The sequence below is a fragment of the Triticum urartu genome, chromosome 5 (genome assembly GCF_003073215.2).
Source record: "Triticum urartu cultivar G1812 chromosome 5, Tu2.1, whole genome shotgun sequence".
NCBI classification, from domain to species: Eukaryota; Viridiplantae; Streptophyta; class Magnoliopsida; order Poales; family Poaceae; genus Triticum; species Triticum urartu.
In genome coordinates, this window is record NC_053026.1 from 175,629,304 (window position 1) to 175,644,597 (window position 15,294).

Consider the following 15,294-nt stretch of genomic DNA (forward strand, 5'->3'; position numbering starts at 1 on the left):
CACCTTGATTCTTCCGGTGCATTCCTTGCTTGCGCACAATTTCCTCGAATTGCTTACTCCCGGCAAGGCTTTTGTACACTCCTTTCTCTATAATTCCCTTCAATAAACTACTTTCTTGCTCAAGTGTAACTTGGCTAAGAGAATCATTAGTGGAATCAAGAGAGCTACTAGAAGTAACAATATTTGATTTAGCATGATCATTGTTACTACTAGAGGAAGAATATTTCTTGTTAGACTTGACTTGAGGCATGTAAGTGGATAAGAACAACGCTTGGCATTGTAAGAAGAACTTTTCTTGCGGAGATCATCATTGATTGCTTTTAAGAACTCATGCTCTTGCTCAAGATTGAGCTTTTCAAAGCGTAATTTCTCATGAGCTCTTAAAAGTTCTTGATGATCTTCGAAGATGGTTTCATGAGCTAACATAAGAGTGTTTAGCTCTTTAGTTAGGGCCTCAATTTTCTCCTTATCATTGTCATTCGTTTTATCTTGATTAGCATGTTTAGTTGACATTTCATCATAGTATTCATCACTAGAGTTGTCAACAAGAAAATCATCACCTAACAAGTCATCTTCATCACTATTGAAATCAACATACTCGGGGTGTGTTACCTTAGGACCTTTGGCCATGAAGCATCTTCCAATTCCTTCATTTGGTGAGTCAAATATGTCGTAGGAGTTGGTTGACACAAGTGCTAGACCGGCAACACCTTCATCTTGAGTATCTTCGGAGTCGGAGTGATAACTTCTCTCGGAGTGTCTGTCGGAGCCGGAGCCGGATACCCATTCACCAACATGAGCTTGATGTCTTCATCTTGTGTAGCTCCTTGATGATTTTTCCATCCTTTCCGAATCCTTGCTTCTCCGTGAGTATCTTCGTTCATAACGATCATCTCTACTCCTTCTCTCTCTTGGTGGTGATCCTTTGCTTCTTCTTTTTGGAGAATCTTCTCTTCTCTTGTAGGGAGCCGTACACTCATTGGAATAGTGTCCGGGTCTTCCACAATTGTAGCAATTTCGCTCTCGACTAGAAGATATTTTGTCATTGTAGGACCTTGACTTGGAGCTTCTATCTTTGCTTCTACTCTTGTAGAACTTGTTGAAGTTCTTCACCATTAAGCCCAATTCTTCATTGAAGTCTTGTTTCTCACTTGATGATGTAGGGGCTTCACATGAGGCTTTATAGGCACCACTTGATTTGTTGTGAAGTTCCTCTTTATCCTTAAGTGACATCTCATGAGCAACAATTCTTCCAATCACCTCCGTTGGCTTGAGATCTTTGTAATTGGGCATCATTTGGATCAATGTGCACACGGTATCATATTTTCCATCCAAGGCTCTTAGAATCTTCTTGATGATGAATCTATCGGTCATCTCTTCACTTCCTAAGCCGGCAATCTCATTTGTGATGAGAGCAAGCCTAGAGTACATTTCGGCGACACCTTCACCATCCTTCATCTTGAACTTGTCAAGTTGGCTTTGAAGCACATCCAACTTGGATTCCTTGACAGAGTCGGTACCTTCGTGCATATCAATCAAAGTGTCCCAAATTTCCTTTGCATTCTCAAGGCGGCTGATTTTGTTGAATTCTTCGGGGCACAATCCGTTGAAGAGAATATCACAAGCTTGAGCATTGTATTGCAACATCTTCAACTCATCCGCAGTAGCTTCACGGTTTGGTTCTCTCCCATCAAAGAAGTCACCTTGCAAACCAACACACACAATAGCCCAAACGGCGGGGTTATGTCCAAGAATATGCATTTTCATTTTATGCTTCCAACTAGCAAAATTAGTACCATCAAAGTAAGGACCTCTACGGTGATAATTTCCCTCGCTAGACGCCATACTCTCCTAGGTTGTGAAACCAAGGCTATGACCACCAAAAGCTATGGAGATCAAGCAAATGGAGACCAAAGCTCTGATACCACTTGTAGGATCGAAAGTATGTCTAGAGGGGGGTGATTAGACTACTTGACCAAATAAAAACTTAACCTTTTCCCAATTTTAGTTCTTGGCAGTTTTTAGCTAATTTAGGACAAGTCAAGCAATCATCACATAATTCAAGCAAGCATGCAAAGAGTGTATAGGCAGCGAAAAGTAAAGCAAGCAACTTGTAAGAATGTAAAGGGAAGGGTTTGGAGAATTCAAACGCAATTGGAGACACGGATGTTTTTCCCGTGGTTCGGATAGGTGGTGCTATCCTACATCCACGTTGATGGAGACTTCAACCCACGAAGGGTAACGGTTGCGCGAGTCCACACAGGGCTCCACCCAAGGGTAACGGTTGCGCGAGTCCACACAGGGCTCCACCCACGAAGGGTCCACGAAGAAGCAACCACCCACAAAGGGTCCACGAAGAAGCAACCTTGTCTATCCCACCATGGCCATCGCCCACACAGGACTTGCCTCACTAGGGGTAGATCTTCACGAAGTAGGCGATCTCCTTGCCCTTACAAACTCCTTGGTTCAACTCCACAATCTTGTCGGAGGCTCCCAAGTGAACACCTAGCCAATCTAGGAGACACCACTCTCCAAGAAGTAACAAATGGTGTGTAGGTAATGAACTCCTTGCTCTTGTGCTTCAAATGATAGTCTCCCCAACACTCAACTCTCTCTCATAGGATTTGGATTTGGTGGAAAGAAGGTTTGAGTGGAAAGCAACTTGGGAAGGCTAGAGATCAAGATTCATATGGTAGGAATGGAATGTCTTGGTCTCAACACATGAGTAGGTGGTTCTCTCTCAGAACATATGAGTTGGAATGGTGTGTGTGTTCTGATAGCTCTCTCATCGAATGAGAAGGAGGTGGAGGGGTATATATAGCCTCCACACAAAATCCAACCGTTACACAGTTTTCCAATCTCGGTGGGACGGAGACTTCAACCCACGAAAGGGTAACGGTTGCGCGAGTCCACACAGGGCTCCACCCAAGGGTAACGGTTGCGCGAGTCCACACAGGGCTCCACCCACGAAGGGTCCACGAAGAAGCAACCACCCACAAAGGGTCCACGAAGAAGCAACCTTGTCTATCCCACCATGGCCATCGCCCACACAGGACTTGCCTCACTAGGGGTAGATCTTCACGAAGTAGGCGATCTCCTTGCCCTTACAAACTCCTTGGTTCAACTCCACAATCTTGTCGGAGGCTCCCAAGTGACACCTAGCCAATCTAGGAGACACCACTCTCCAAGAAGTAACAAATGGTGTGTAGGTAATGAACTCCTTGCTCTTGTGCTTCAAATGATAGTCTCCCCAACACTCAACTCTCTCTCATAGGATTTGGATTTGGTGGAAAGAAGGTTTGAGTGGAAAGCAACTTGGGAAGGCTAGAGATCAAGATTCATATGGTAGGAATGGAATGTCTTGGTCTCAACACATGAGTAGGTGGTTCTCTCTCAGAACATATGAGTTGGAATGGTGTGTGTGTTCTGATAGCTCTCTCATCGAATGAGAAGGAGGTGGAGGGGTATATATAGCCTCCACACAAAATCCAACCGTTACACAGTTTTCCAATCTCGGTGGGACCAAATCAATAAGCTCGGTCGGACCGAAAATGTAAACCTAGTGACCGTTAGTGATTTTTGGTGGGACTGACATGCAACTCGGTAGGACCGATATGGTTAGGGTTTGGGCATAACGTAATCTCGGTGAGACCGATTACACAAACTCGGTGAGACCGAATTTGGTAATTAGCTAACCAGAGAGTTGGTCAGGCAAACTCGGTGGGACCGATTTGCTCTTTCGGTGAGACCGAGTGGAACTCGGTGAGACCGAAAAGTTACAAAGGGGAAACACTGAGTTTACATTGCAATCTCGGTGGGACCGATTCGCTCTTTCGGTAAGACCGAAAAGTTACGAAAGGGAAACAGAGAGTTTGCAACCCCATCTCGGTGAGACCGAGATCCTTATCGGTAGAACCGAATTGCTAGGGTTTGGCAGTGGCTAATGACAAGTGAAACTCAGTGGCGCCGGATAGGAAGAATCGGTAGGACCGAGTTTGGCTTAGGGTTTAGGTCATATGTGGATATGGGAAAGTAGTTGAGGGTTTTGGAGCATATCACTAAGCACATGAAGCAAGAGGCTCATTAAGCAACACCTCATCCCTCCTTAATAGTATTGGCTTTTCCTAAAGACTCAATGTGATCTTGGATCACTAAAATATAAAATGAAGAGTCTTGAGCTTTTGAGCTTGAGCCAATCCTTTGTCCTTAGCATTTTGAGGGTTCCACTTTCACATCCATGCCATGCCAATCATTGAGCTTTCCTGAAATAATCATCTTGGAATAGCATTAGCTCAATGAGATATATGTTGTTATGAATTACCAAAACCACCTAGGGATAGTTGCACTTTCAGTGGAATAAGAAGCAGCTTTGCGAAATTGACCATCCAATGGACGAATGCCTTCATCTATTACAGCTGGTGCCTTGCCCTTTCCATCAACTGAGGAATATGTCTGCTTGAGGACTTCAATTGGGGGCAAGTAGCTGAGGTGATTCTGGAAATTAGCTTTGTAGTTGAGTGAAGACCTTGTCCTGAGGAATCTCATAATCCAAGGTGCATAAGGCATCATCTCAAACGGAGACAGTGCAACATTTTCCATAGTCCTCATGAAGAAATCATGATAATTGACAGGAATGCCATGAACGATGTTGAATACCAGATTCTTCATGATGCCAACAATTTCCTCATCAGATGAGTCGTGGCCTTTGATAGGACTGATTGTCCTCGTAAGAATACGATAGAAAGTTCTGGGCACGTAAAGCAATTCCTTCACGAGAAATTTGGTTCTTGGTGCTTGACCTGGCTTCAAAGGTTTCATCAGCACCCGCATGTAATGATGTGTGAACTCAGGTTCACTGTAGATGCAGCGAGCTTCTTCAAGTGGGGGCTGAGTGGTAGAGCACGAAGCAATTCAGAGGCTGGTGCAGTGTAGTGAATGTTTTCAGACATCCAGTCTAGCACCCATGAATTCACATCTTCAGCATCGCCTGTGATGTGCAGCGTTGCATAGAATTGAAGAATCAGTTCTTCATTCCAATCGCAGATGTCAGAGCAAAAGTTGAGCAGTCCAGCATCGTGAAGAACACTTAGGACTGGTGCGAAGCACGGCAGAGATTCCATATCCACGTGAGGAATATGCTCATGGTAGAAGATTTTCTCCTTGTTGAACAGCACTGAGGAATAGAAATTGGCTTGACTAGCAGTCCAAAAACGCCTCTTCCTAATGCGAGCAGAGTTAGATGGGTTGTAATCTTCAAAGAATGCGTCCTCGCCGAAGAAATCATCAGCCTTGAACTTTTGCTTGCATGAGAATGGATCCTTTGGCTTCGGTAGAGAAGTGTCAGTGAGTTGCATCACGACCTTAGGAATCTCAATCGCAGGTTCTTCAGGCCGAGGAATTTCTGGTTCCTCCTCAGTGGCAGTCTGCGTCGTTGGTTGTTCAGCAGCAGCAGTTTCTTCAGCACTAGTGGCTGGAATTTCCTCATGGACAGATGCAGTGGGATGAGTTTCTTCAGAGCCCATTTGAATAGTTTGTGCGGGGGAATGAGGAATTTGTTGTAGAGGGGTGAAGAGTGGAGAATTGGGGTGCTGACTTTCCCAAAAGTCATCAGTCATCACTAGTGTAGAGCAGCCAACGTCCACATCTTCATCTTCCATTTCTTCAACGCCAGCCTCTTCACCTGTGAACTAAGGCATGGGCGAGGAGATCACACGTGTTGAAGGGATCGCATCCATTTCAATTTCTTCATCAATCTGCTCTGACAAAGCAGTAGAAGGAGTTTCTTCATCAGATCCGCTGGGGATCACATATTCTTCATCAAAAGGAACAAGGTCCTTTGATAGCCTGGTTGAGATGGGAACATCATCAATGGGATTTTCAAATGAACTTGTCATAGGCTTCATCTTCTTCACAGCTGAAGAATCTGAAGCAGCTGATGCTTTCCTTTTCTTCACCGCAGCACGCTCTGCAGCCTTGGTCTTCTTCACATCTGATGCAGATGGAAGGATTGGAGTTGAAGTTGGCACAGGAGCAGCTGAGGAATCTGGTTGATTTTCTTCATTTTCTTCAGGCGCACCACTAGTGGGTGCCCTGGCAATTTCTGCAGTGGCCGAAATGCAGTCATCAGTCTTGGAACTCACATTTTCTTCAGCAGCCTAATTTTCATCAGCGGTGCTGGCATGTTCTTCAGTCGGCTGAGCAGATGCTTCAACCTGAGGAATTTCCTGTTGCGTTGGGGCAGCAACATTGGAAGTGAGGTTATCAGCAAGTTTCACAAAACGAACCTTGGCTCCAAGCCAATCAACACGGTATGCGTCAAAGTCATCACTGAGTTTCTTTATCTCAGTTCGAATAGTGACAAGTTCTTCAGTTGTCATAGAGACAACGTTTTTCTTCAGATAGCGCTCTTTCTTGTACTGCACTTCCTTGATCTGCCTGGCCTTCTCAAATTTCCACTTTTCTTCTTGAATGAAGTGGTTCAGCATGTGACTTTGGCCAGGAGTCAGCTTGAAGTCAGGCATGGGAGTGTTGGGGTCCTTGTGCCAAACATCAATGTATTCTAGGATCAACTTGGGATCCAAAAGCAGTGGCACCTCTGTTCCCTTGGCTCTAGCGGCCCTGACATGCCTATCTCTGATAATTTCTGCAAGTTCATCATCATCAGCTTCGTCTTCTTCAGACGGCACTTGGAAAGCGACTTGTTTCTTCTGAGGAACTTGGGCGAGGACCTCGTCCAGCAGTGGCCTTTGTCTTTAGAAGTGAGGGGCCTGGAGAGGAACTTGGTGCAGCTGAGGAACTAGCTGAGACACCTGAGGCAATGGAGATGCCTGCAGTCCTTTCGCACGAGGCAAGATGCACAGGTGCTGAGGACTTTGTCGGAATAGTTGAAGACTTTGGCGGAGGAGCTGAGGACTTTGGAGGAACAGGAGCAGCATGAGGAATTGGCCGTGAGGGCTTTGAGGATTCTGGCTGTGAGGGCATTGTTGGTGAAGCACTTGGCTTGCGTGCAGGCTTCTTTGACATAGCCTTCTTTGGCTTGACAGCAAAGGCCTCAGAAGAGGCAGCAGTAGCAGCAGAGTCTTCATTGAATTTCCTCATTGCTTCTTTGGCTTGCTTAGCCAACTTGGCTTGACGCTTGGCCCATTCATCAGGATAGTCCTCACCGCGCTTGAGGCTGGTGGGATCAGCGATTTGTCCAGGTGCCAATGGAGCACTTGGGCATGGAGGATTGAGTGTGAATTTCTTCATGTACTTTGGAGTTACATCACTGTACTCCCTCCATTCTCTTGCCCATCTCCTTTCTATCCTTTGTATGCACACTTTGCGCTGATTTTTGTCCTCTTTTCCAAACTTGGCCTCATCAGGAGTGCAGTAATCTTTGTATATGTCCTCAGGGATTTCAAAAGCAGTCATGACCTCAAGCATCTTTCCTCCTTTCTATGCCCTTTTACCATCAACCATTTTCTTCAGTTGAGGAATTTGAACAATCGAATTCTCTGAAGAAGGATGCCACTTTTCTTCGAGGAACGCTGCAAATGAGTTAAGTTGATGAGAACCTAGTGATTCAGCAGCTGACATGTGTACCTGTGAACAGAGTATAGTTGCGAGGAATTTGGAGAGGTCATATGCGTTCTCAGAGGGGTTTTCAAAAGGACAAAGTTTGAGGAAATTTGACCAGATGAGTCTTGAAGAATTTCATTAGCGTTCTTTGTCTTAGGTTCCAGAGTTGTATAGATCGAAGATCTACACAATTGAGGAATCTTGAAGAAAAATGATGCTTAGAGAAACGAATCAAGAACAGATGACTTGTGAGGTGTTTAGTGTGTGAATCTATGAAGAAAAACACCTTTGAAGATTTTGAAGATAATCATTCGAATCAACAAGGGTAGTAAAAGTAACTTTTAATTACCCTGGACGAAGACCACGATGAACTGGAGTGAGGAGATGTGAAGTTCATCTGTGCAGATCTTCCACGCCCTAACTTGGCGGAGGAAGACGGCTACGACGGCGGCGGAGTGAAGATTTCCGCGGTCGGCGCGAGTACGTCGGCGACAAGGTCGAGGCAGTGAAGCTCTTCCTCACCGGCGGCGATGAAGTAGCGGTGGCGCTAGGGTTTGAGAAGCTCTAGCTTGAGAGAGATCGAGCGGAGTAAAAGAAGTGAGGAAGGGACAGAGGGGTATTTATAGCCACGGTGAAAAACTGCTCACCCGAAGAAATTGGATGAACATGCCCCTGACCCTTCTCATTCGCATGACATGTGTCACCCACGCAGTGAGAGGTGGAGATCGTGTTAGATCGTGGGTGAGTGGATAAGTATATCGTGGAATGCGGAACGGTTTGAATGGCAAAGCCGAAAATTTAGATAAGATAGGTTTTAAAGTTCCGTTCGCAATTTCTTCAGCTGACAAGGACACAGTGAAGATTTTGAACGAGTTTCAAATAGAACGCACATGAAGAATTTGTGAATAGATTGGGTTGAGTATAGCATAGAGGGGAAGGGTCCGATCACTTTCACTTAGCCGAAAACCAACTTGAAGAAATAGCAATAAGTGAATGCTATAGAGGACATAAACTCATATATATATAAATATAGGCAATGAAGAAAAACGACGGAAACAGTGAAGACTAAGCAAAGTTGAAGAATATGAATAATTGAGGAATTTCAAGTTTTGGTGGTGGCGTGACCCACCATATAAGAATGATGATTTCAGACATCGCGTACAATTATCGTAGGGTTCTGAGAATCAAATTCTTCATTAATTTCTTCACACTAAGAGTGTTATTCTTCATTGACTGAAGAAAAACGTTTATTTGTGTGTTGCACATCTAAGTCATCAATTTTGCCTAAGTGTTAGGATGAGTGTGCTTTTCAAAGAACATTCGAAGATTCTAGGATATTTAGCTCACACCGCAACTTGCTAAATCTCTTCTCATCCAAGGGCTTTGTGAAGATATCGGCTAGCTGTTCTTCAGTCTTCACATGCTCAATAGAAATGTCGCCCTTCAACACATAATCACGAAGAAAATGTTGACGAATCTGAATGTGCTTTGTCTTCGAGTGCTAAACTGGGTTGTGAGCAATCTTGATGGCACTCTTATTGTCAAAGTAGAGAGGCACATTCTTCATGTTGACGCCGTAGTCCTTGAGAGTTTGCTTCATCCATAGCAATTGAGCACAGCAAGAACCAGCGGCAATATACTCAGCTTCAGCAGTAGATAGTGATACACAGTTCTGTTTCTTCGAGGACCAACAGACCAAAGATCGTCCGAGGAAATGAGATGTACCAGATGTTGACTTGCGGTCCACATGATCACCAGCATAGTCAGAGTCAGAATATCCAATAAGATCAAAAGCCGAGCCATTGGGGTACCATAATCCAAGTGTTGGTGTGTGAGCTAGATATCGAAGAATATGCTTCACAGCCTTATGGTGTGATTCCTTCGGTGCAGCTTGAAATCGGGCACACATGCAAACACTAAGCATTATATCTGGCCTAGATGCACATAGGTACAATAAAGAGCCAATCATGGAGTGGTATACCTTATGATCGAAGTCGATAACATTTTCATCAGTGCATAGATGGCCATTTGTGGGCATAGGAATTTTGACGCCTTTGCAATCTTGCTTGCTGAATTTCCTTAGTACATCCTTGAGGTGTTTCTCCTGAGATATGAATATGCCATTGCGTTGTTGACGAATTTGAAGACCTAAGAAGAATTTCAGCTCTCCCATCATGGACATTTGATATTCTTCACTCATCATATAGGCAAATTCATCACTATAACATTGGTCAGTACAGCCAAAAATAATATCACCAACATATATTTGGCACACAAACAACTCACCATCATCAGATTTAGTGAAAAGAGTAGGGTCGAGTGAACCGGTTTTGAAGCCTTTCGTCATGAGGAATTCCTTCAAATTATCATACCACGCCCGTGGGGCCTGCTTGAGGCCATAGAGGGCCTTGTTGAGTCTGAAGACTTTGTCAGGATTGTTTGGATCTTCAAAACCTGGGGTTGAGCAACATATACTTCTTCCTCAAGCTTACCATTGAGGAATGCACTTTTCACATCCATTTGATATAAAGTGATATCATGATGGTTAGCATAAGCAAGTAATATGCGAATAGCCTCAAGTCTAGCAACAGGTGCAAAAGTTTCATCGAAATCAATTCCTTCAACCTGTGTGTAGCCTTGAGCTACAAGCCGTGCCTTATTCCTCACCACAAGGCCATTTTCATCTTTCTTGTTGCAGTAGATCCACTTTGTGCCAATGATATTGTGCTTGCGAGGATCTGGACGTTTGACCAGTTCCCAGCCATTGTTGAGCTCGAACTGATGTAATTCTTCTTACATGGCCTGAATCCACTCGGGCTCCAGAAATGCTTCATCTACTTTAGTGGGCTCTGTAATAGAGACAAAATCATAGTGCCCACAAAAGTTAGATAAATGTGAAGCTTTTGAGCGTGTGAGAGGACCTGGCGCTTTGATTTCATTGATGATCTTTTCAAGTTGCACTTCTTTTGAAATATGAGGATGAGCTGGTTGCCGTTGAAGAATTTGATTAGCGTTTTCTTCAGCACCATTTTCTTCAGCATTTTCTTCAGGTGCATTAACTCGATGTTCTTCATGTTTTGGAATGAATTCTTCAACAGATTCTTTAGTAGGAATGACATCCTCAGTAGCCTTGAACTTGATTGTTTCCTCAAGTGCTGGTTCATCTATCACAGTAGGTAGGTGCTCTCTTTGCGAGCCATTAGTTTCATAGAACCGCACATCTACAGTTTCAACAACCTTGTGAAGAACGTTGTTGAAGACTCTGTAGGTGTGCGAGTCCTTTTCGTAACCAAGCATAAAACCTTCATGTGCTTTCGGTGCAAATTTTGAGTTGTGATGAGGATCTCTAATCCAACATTTAGCACCAAAGACTTAGAAATAACTTACATTCGGTTTCTTATCAGTGAGGAGTTCATAGGCAGTCTTCTTGAAGAATTTGTGAAGATATACTCTGTTGATGATGTGGCACGCCGTGTCAATTCAATTGCCTCAATCCAGAATCGACGAGGCGTTTTGTATTCATCAAGCATAGTGCGATCCATCTCAGCAAGAGTCCTGTTCTTGCGCTCCACGACGCCATTCTGCTAAGGAGTGTAATGAGCAGATAACTCATGAGTAATACCAAGTTCATCAAGATAATTCTTGAACTCAGTGCCATTGTCACTTCTGATGTGCTTGATCTTCACTCCAAAGTTGGTTGAAGCCCTCGAGGAAAATCGTTTGAAGATTTCCCGCACTTCATGTTTGTAAGTAACAATGTGTACCCATGTGTATCGAGAATAATCATCAACAATAACAAAGCCATATTGAGATGCTTCATTTGAAATAGCAGAATAATGATTAGGACCAAAAAGATCCATGTGAAGCAATTCAAATGGAAGAGTGGTGGTCATGATAGTCTTCACTGGATGCTTGGCCTTGGTCATCTTTCCAGCTTCACAGGCTCCGCATAAGTGATCCTTGAGGAATGTGACATTCTCAATGCCAATGACATGCTTCTTCTTTGCAAGCGTGTGCAAATTCCTCATGCCTGCATGACCACGTCGTCGATGCCAGAGCCAGCCTTCTGAAGCTTTTGCAAGTAAGCACACGGCTGGTTGTGGTCCTGTAGAGAAATCAACAATATACAAGTCTCCTCTCCTAAAGCCTTCAAAGACTTTGGAATCGTCAGCTTCCATAACCACAACACACCGATACTTGCCAAAGACAACAACCATATCAAGATCACAAAGCATTGAGACAGACATAAGATTATATCCTAAGGACTCAACAAGCATGACTTTGTCCATGTGTCGATCCTTTTTTATCGCAACCTTACCTAGACCCAATACCTGACTTTTGCCTTTGTCGGCAAAGATGATATGCTTCAGATGTGACGGAGATAATGGAGCATCCATCAATAGATTCTTGTCACCAGTCATGTGATTTGTACATCCACTATCGAGGACCCACTCAGTGGCTTTGGGTTGATCATCCTGCAGATGAATTAGTGCAGCTTACAAACTCATATACTTCATCAGTGAAGAATATGGCATCAATTCATCAGATCAATTTCATCAATCAAAAGAACAGATAAAGCAATATAAGGACGTGAGAAATGAAAGTTCATTTCTTCATGATTAGCATGCGTCCTATCAGGCATTGCTCTGGTCTCCAGCAAATTCTTCAGACGATTACGTACGCTTGGAGACCCGACCCTGCAGAAGAGATTAGTTCTTTTTCTTCACCACCCACATCTGAAGGGGTGGCAAAGAGTTCATCATTCTGCGAGCTCCATACGAGAAGGATGGCATAGAAGCCAGTCCATTTTGTTTCACATAAGATGGTTTAGAGTAAGCATAAGAGTAAGCAGAGAAATTCTTCAAGGACTTATGGACATAATGATTTGAAGAATAATGGACATATCCATAATCCTTAGATCTTCCCTGCGAAACAGACGGGTTAGCACGATGATGTTCATATGAGGACTTTGATCCATATGACGAATATGATCCATGTGAGGAGTTTGGTCCATATGAGGACTTGGATCCATATGAAGAATTTGGTCCATATGAAGAATTTGGTCCATATGAAGAATTTGATCTGGGGTTCCTATTCTTCACAGGTGGCGTCATGATGACATTCACCTGAAGATTTTCAAGGCATCTTTTGGGAACCCAGATTTTCTTTATAGGGGGACCGTTCCTGCAGTTAGTGCCAACATATCTAGAAAATACTTCACCATTCTGACTTTTGAACGGTTTATAGTTGGAGTCAATTGAATCATCATCAGGATGAGGAGATTCACATGCAAATCCAGATAAGTTAGATGGATCAACTGGAGGTCCCTTTGCAGCAACCCATGTAGTTTTGGGGTACTGCTCAGGCTTCCAATATGTACCATCAGCATTGAGTTTCCTCTCAAAGGCAATACCCTCTTTCCTAGGGTTCCTGTTGAGGATCTGCTTTTTAAGCACATCACAAAGAGTTTGATGCCCTTTGAGGCTTTTGTACATGCCTGTCATGTACAATTCCTTTAGCCCTGCATCGTTAGTGATACTAGCAATGTCCTCGGATGAGGAATTAGTGATAGCAGAGGCATGTGAAGAATTTGAAACATTAGCAGCATTTGAACATTCAGGTGAAGAATTAGCAGATTCACGTTCAATGCACTTCAAGCATGGAGGAAGAAATTCTTCCTGAGAAGCGCTGATTTTTTGAGCAAGTAATGAATCGCGCTCCTTCTGAAGATCTTCATAATTCACTCTTAGCTTCTCAAGGTCTTGCTTTCTTTGAAGAAATTCATAAGAAAGCTTCTCATGATCCGATAAGAGAGTGTTATGATGACTTTGAAGTTTGTCAAGCTTGGACTGAAGTCTCTGAAGATTTTCAGTCAAAGTTTCAGTGCGATCCATTTCTTCACCCAACATATCATCACTTTTATCTAGCATGTTTTGAACCTTTTCTAAAGCCCTTTGTTGTTTTGTAGCAATCTTAGCAAGTTTAGAATAGCTGGGCTTAAGGTTTTCATCAGATTCATTCTCACTTGATTCAGAGGAGGTATATTTGAGTACCTTGGAACCCTTTGCCATGAAGCAATAGGTGGGAGCGTAGTCATCATCGCCTTCATCAGCCTTGTTGGTGAGGTCATTTTCTTCAGTGTTGAAGATAGTCTTGCTGACGATTGTAGTAGCGAGAGCTAGGCTTGCCATTCCGGATTCGGACTCCTCAGATGTCTCCTCTTCCTCATTTTCTTCAGATGCAGCCTCAGAGTCCATTTCCTTGCCAATGAATGCCCTAGCCTTCTTGGAGCTGCTCTTCTTGTGATATGAAGACTTTGAGGATTTTGATGATGAAGATTTTGTGGATTTCTTCTTTTTCTTCGCATCATCAGAACTGTAATCCTTGTATTTCTTCTTCTTTGATTCCTTTTCCCACTGAGGACAATCTTGAATGAAATGTCCAGGTTTCTTGCACTTGTGACAGAGCCTCTTCTTGTAGTCACTGGGTGAGGAATCATTGCTCCTTGAGGATCTTCCAAGGCGACGACGTCTTGAGAACTTTTGGAACTTCTTCACGAGCAGAGCCAGATCATGGCTCAGTTCTTCAGGATCACCAAGGCTGCTACCAGAGTCTTCATCTTCGGACTCAGATACTACCTTGGCCTTCAGTGCACGTGATCTGCCATAGCTTGAACCATAGAGATCTCTCTTTTCAGCAAGTTGGAACTCATGAGTATTTAGCCTCTCGAGAATATCAGCGGGATCAAGTGACTTGTAATCAGCACGTTCTTGTATCATCAATGCCAGAGTGTCAACCGATCTCAACAATTTCTTCACCACCTCATGGTCGGTGATGTCAGTGGCACCAAGTGCTTGAAGCTCATTTGAGATGTCAGTGAGGCAATCGAAGGTTTTTTGAACATTTTCATTGTCGAGTCTTTTGAAGCGGTTGAAGAGATTGCGAAGAACATCAACTCGATAGTCACGCTGAGTTGAGACTCATTCATTCACTTTGGACAACCTGTCCCAGATAAGCTTTGTTGTCTCCAAAGCACTCACTCTGCCATACTGTCCTTTGCTCAGATGGCCACATATGATATTCTTCGCTTGAGAGTCGAGTTGCTTGAATCTCTTCACATCAGCAACATTCAGAGAAGGTGTGACTGAGGGAACACCATTTTCCACAACATACCAGAGATCGTTATCAATTGCTTCAAGATGCATTCGCATCTTATTCTTCCAGTAGGGGTAGTCCGTCCCATCGAAGGTAGGACACCCAGTAGAGACCTTGATCATACCTGCGGTCGACATAACTAAAACTCCAGACGGTTAAACCAAAATCACACAGAACAAGGGAGTTCCTTGCTCTGATACCAATTGAAAGTGCATTATATCGACTAGAGGGGGGAGAATAGGCGATTTTTATGAAATTCTTCACTGAGGAATTTGCCGGTGAGGAAATTCCTTAGCGAAGAACTACTAGCAGCGGAATAAGTACTCAAAAGTAAACATGACTGAATACAAGCATGGTCATCATGATGAAATGAAGACAGGCACAGAGTACAGGTAGCGTGAGCACAGGATAACACAGGATGAAGACAAAACAGACTGAAGAAATTGAACTGAGGAAATTGAGAAAGTCTTCAGTCAAAGTCTTCAACACATAGATATGAACAAGCACACAACACAATTATGAGGAAATGAAAGAGTTGAGGAAAGAGAACCAGTAAGCTTGGTGAAGACAATGATTTGG